This window comes from Fomitiporia mediterranea, assembly GCF_000271605.1.
Source record: "Fomitiporia mediterranea MF3/22 unplaced genomic scaffold FOMMEscaffold_9, whole genome shotgun sequence".
Taxonomy (NCBI): domain Eukaryota; kingdom Fungi; phylum Basidiomycota; class Agaricomycetes; order Hymenochaetales; family Hymenochaetaceae; genus Fomitiporia; species Fomitiporia mediterranea.
Window position 1 is genome coordinate 3,078,106 of NW_006760394.1, and position 5,676 is coordinate 3,083,781.

Here is a 5,676-nt window from a genome sequence, read left to right on the forward strand (position 1 = left end):
ATTTGAGACCACATATATCCAGGTATTTCACTTTCTCTCTTATTCCTGGACCTGGCTAGGGTGTTGTATCTGTTGTAGTACTCCTGTACATTGCTCCTGTGTAATACATAGTCAATATCTGCCATGTATAAGGTTAAACACTTGATTTTGTGAGTGTATACTTGATTTTTGCCCTCTGGATCAAGTACTGATCCTTGTAGTTCTAATATACACTCACTTTTGCTATCCTCAAAGTACTGTTCTGTTGATGTAATGTCTGTTTCGCTTGGATAGTCTGAATCGATTTCACAATCGTATTGAATGTCTGGCAGTTCTGGTTTTTGTTCTGTTCCTTGTACTTTGCATATTCCTTTTACTTTGCACTTTCCTTTTGCTTTCTGTGAATGCAATTGTTTGTCTAGACTCTTGAGTGTTTCTTCTACACTCTTAGATTGATAGTTCTGATCTCTACTGTCTGTAGGTACTGTAGCATGTCTGGCTTTTGTTCTGTAGCCTGCCCAAAGTGTTTCACACTTTTCTGTTACTATACTATCAAGTCTACTCTTGTTTGATGAAGGAGTTGCTTTCTCCTCTTCCTAATACATTCTATCAAACTTGTACATTCTCTTATTCAAATCTTCAATGTCTATCAAACTGTAGAATGGGCTAACATGTCCTATGTCTATCTTAATCACTCTGGCTCTTGTAATGTGTCTGAAGGTCTTACTTACCTTCTGGAAATCTTGTTCCTCATCAATTCTCTATAGTTTCAATGCCTGGCTCTCCTGGCCTTGTCTGTTACTCTTGTTCTTCAAGTCCTGGCTACTTTCTTTACTGCCTAAAAGGGTCTTAAATGTCTTATTACCCTCTACATTACTGTTGTTAATGTGTTTCTGTTCTGAAGTAAGTGTGCTTGCTGGATACTCATCCATGCTCTCACTGATACTGACTATATGTACTCTGTAACTCTTGTACTAGCTTACAAATTCCTTAATGCTTGCTGTTAGCTCTCTATATTGACTTAGTGAATCATCAAACCAAATTGCCTGTCCTCTATTGAGTGAATCCTCAAACTCAGTAGCCTGAAATTGATCAAGCAAATCCTCAAGCTTAATTGCCTGTACTTAGTGAGTTGAATCCTCAAACTCAACCTTCTGTACTTGATTGGACGAATCCTTGAATCCAATTGCCTGTTCATCCTGAACTTGACTGTCTGAATCCTTAAGAACAATTGTCTGAGTGTTTCTACTCTCTATACTGTTATTTGCTATTTCTCTGAGCCTAGTAGTGTGAATACTTGCTAGTGTCTGCTCTACAGTGTGTGTTTGTCTAACTATATGTGCTAGTACAGTTACATGCTTTAATTCTATGTTACTAGTATGTAGTAGTTCATCAGGGTGCCTCTAGCCTTGTGTAGACAAGGACTTATCACCTAGTATAGGTTCATTAGGTTGCCTCCAGCCTACAAGGGACAAGGACTTACTTCCTAGCATGTTAGTATTAATATCCAGACTTGGGTACCCTCTAGGAATCATCAGTTAAGGCTTGGTGGCCACATTGTAATCAATATCCAATGGATAATCTTGTTGTCCATTGTCTGTAAACTTAATACACACCTGTTTGTTCCTTTTTGCTGTCATGGATGCCTAGTCCTTGACTCATCCAATCAATACAAACCTCTAGTGTATCCAGTACTAGTCCATATTAATATGTGTTAATGTGTTCTAGAAGTGTTCCACAGTGTTCTGAAGCATTGTGAACCTACTAGGGGCCAATTCAGTAAGTAGTCTCTGTTTCTACTCGAAAATTGTAACTTTACTCACTAAAAATTCCTGATGGGTACTAGACAACAAGGGAGACCTAGGGTTGATCAGACCCTTCAGTTCCTTAGTGTCCAGCAAGAGGTTTCAGTGCTAGGTGGGTACAGTCAAAAATATGTAAGGAAACTCACTGTTCCTCACAAGAGAATTCTAATCACCCTTAGTTTACTCAACTACTGACTAGGATAACCTAGTACTCAAGCAAGGGGTCAGGGGAAAAGAATCCTCTTTACCTAGCAGTCAATACTGTCTTTTATAAGAGTATACATGTGTAGATACATGAGGAGAAAGTGTAACTAACTACAATAAGAATATATGTGCTTGTGGGTCCTACTGTGCAACAATCTGACACAATCAGTAATGTAGTAATAATAAAATACAAACCAGTAAATCAAATCCTTACAGAAACCCTTCTCATAGTAGGCTCTAAAATGTTGATCTCAAGTACTAGTTGAGGTAGAAGAGGTCAGTTGAGTCTATAAGGTACAGACACTAAGAGGGGTCAAGAGTGAGAAGGAATAGGTAGATCTGAGCAGAATGTACAAGTTCTAAAGGTGACAATTAATAAGACAAGAGTAGTGTAGAACAACAAAGCCACACTTCAGAATGAGACAATACAAGATGAGACAAGGTAAGAGGGAATGTTTACTAATGAGACTACCAAATTACACACTAAGAGTTGTAGTAGAGAGTAACTTGATTACTCTAAAGTACAAATTATATGAGAGTATTTATAGAAATTATGAGTCCTTTATAGTTACTAGTGTCATGCTCACACAACACATACATTCTGATACATTCTGATCAGAAGGGCTCAGTTGCATCAAAGTTGCATCATCCTCACATCAGCAATCCTTCAATTACATCATCATTGCCTACATAATAGTCTTGGTTGCTCAATTCAGACTAGTTGGGTTCCAGACTCCAGTTCCAATTCACAAAGGCAAGACTCTGAGCCTTCAGACAGCTGGTTGATCAATACAAAGGGGACTCAGATCTGGAGTCCCAGATAGGTTGATACAAAGGAGACAGTAGTAGAGTTGTTCACAAAGGACTAGTAGCTACAAAGGACTAATAATTTCTATAAATACCCTCATGTATTTTGTACTTTGGAGCAATCAAGTTACTCTCTATTGTGACTCTTAGTGTGTAATTTGACAGTCTTATTAGTAAATGTTCTCTCTTACCTTGTCTTGTCTTGTATTGCCTTGTTCTGAAGTGTGGCTTTATTGTTCTGTACTACTCTTGTCTTGTTAATTGTCACCTTTGGAACTCAGTAAACATTCTCTCTCACCTTGTCTTGTCTTGTATCACCTTGTTCTGAAGTGTGGCTTTGTCATTCCACACTACTCTTGTCTTGTTAATCATCACCTTTGGAACTTGTACATTCTACTCAGATCTACCTATTCCTTCTCACTCTTGACCCCTCTCAGTGTCTGTACCTTACAGACTCAACTGACCTCTTCTACCTCAACTGGTACTAGAGATTGACATTTTGGAGCCCACTGTAAGGGGGGTTTCTCAAGGTGTCTCAAGTAGGCTGAGCAGCCAACAGGTGGTAGTACTACTGAGAGCACACTAACTTGATTACAGAAGAATCAGATTCTGGACCTGAATTAGATTTGGTCAACTGTAACCTCTTACAACCTGTATCCTACACACTCAGTCCTGTTTCTGAAGGGGTTTCCATACAACCTCTTGAGCAATCTGGCTTAGTTTTACCATTCATGTTTCATAGTTTGTTCCCTAGTTCATTTCTATCAACCTCTACACACAACTCTACTTGTTCTGTGTCTCCTGTTCTGTCTGTTCAAGAAGACAACCACACAATCACTCTAGTGTTTCTACCAATTCTGATTGTTCTAACAGTTCTGAATACACAGAACAATCTAATAAGTTCCTAGTCTCAACAGATGAGCTCACAGAATAATCTGAGCAGCTCACCCACTACAGCCAATACTCTGAGTAGCCAGCTAGTCACAACCAATGTTCTGAATGCCCTACCAGTTACAATCTGAGGACAGACTAGCCTGCCCCTACACTAAACAAGCTGTGATGCTCCCTATTATGATGGAACCAATGTGTAGGACCTGCCTCAGTTCCTTGAAAAAGTAGAAATGATTAGAGATGAGTTCCAACTTTCTGATTAACAGCTTATCTGGAGAGTAAAATATTATGCTAACCAATCTGATTCTAAGATCTGGGCCTTAATACCTGAAGCCACAGACAGTGCCTCAGATTAGCAAGCTGCTTAAGTAGCAATTCTCAGATTATACCTGTCCCTCAACCATAATTGCTACTATACAAAGAATGACCTCTGTATCCTAGTTCAACAATAGACTGTCACTGGAATCCAGAACTGAGAGGAGTTTGTAGAGTATCAGTACAAATTCCAGAAGATAGTAAGCTTCCTAGTCTTAAAGAAAGAAATCATGGAAGAAGATTGGAACAAAGTATTCCTCAACAGTATTATAGGTGCCTTCAAAGATCAGCTAACTCTCTGTTTGCTAGCCTACAACCCTAACTACAACAGTTGTATGGCTTACACATACACTAAAGTTGTTGAGGCTGCCAAGCTTATGTAGGGAGGTATGGCTTTGTAACACTTGGGAAAGACAGCTAATGTGTCTGAAACAATGAGTTCCAGAACCATTCTAATAAAGAAAGAAGACACAAACATGGCCACCATCCTTGATTCACTCTAATCATTCTAAAACAAGTTAGACTTGTTTGAATGCAAGACTAGTTCCCTGTTTGTAAGAAACACAGGTATACAATCTGTGTAATCTATACAATCTGCTCATTCTGTAGGACTGCTCTGTAACACAAACTGCTCCTTCTGTAGAGAAGACAGACACTTTATTTGCTTGTGTCTGAAGGTTAATAAGTTCATTTGTAACAGAAAGTGTATCCAGAACACATCTGGAAAGGTTGTTCTCCTTAACAGATTGTTTGTTCTATCAACAATCCAAGGCTAACTACTCATGGATTGTTTCAACCAGTATCACACAACCAACCCTAGAAAGCATGCCCAAGTCTCCTAAGATGTACAGGACACACTACTGTATATAGTATCCCTCCTCAAAATTGTAAAGCTAGCACTAGTATCCTAAACATTGTTTACTGTTCTAGCCACATATATTGAAGAAGTCTTAGAAGTAGAATACAAGGTTGAAAGACTCAAAGTCTTACTTGGAGAGGCAAAGAAGAAAGTTGCTACTAGCAAGAAGCTCAAGTTTGACAGAGTAGAGGTTCTGAGGCACAGAACAACAAGCATTCTGAAGAAGAAGGACAAGAAACCTAAGCCAGAACCAAAGCTTGTACTACCTGCTAAAGTAAGCTAGGCCCTAAAGTATAACAGATTGAAGCATACTAACAAGCCTACTGCTAGACCACTACTAGAACCACATTAGTACTGTAATCTCTCTCCCATCAAAGACCCTATCATTGTCTAGCAGATAGTCTCTTGTGTTCTAGACTCTAGCATCAGCCTCACCCTGAAGGAGCTGTTGTCAATTACACCTAATGTCTGAAAGCAAGTCAAGGAACTGTCATCTGCTAGGCAAGTTCCAAACACTGCCATACACCTTGTCTTGATAGAACCCTTAGAACTAATGACTTCTAAAGATACAATTGTAGCTCAAGTCTTACAGTATGTATAGAGCCTAGAGTTGGTTACAGAACAGGCTATACTGTTACATACAGTTAAAGCTATCTTTAAAGATACTGAAGAAATCCACTGTATTCTAGACCAAGGAGTAACACTCTACATCATTTGTAAGAATGTATGAAAATGTCTCAGAATCCATCTGTGTTCCAATCTTACAATTATACTTGAAACTGCTGACTCTGGACAAGCACTAACACTTAGTACTGT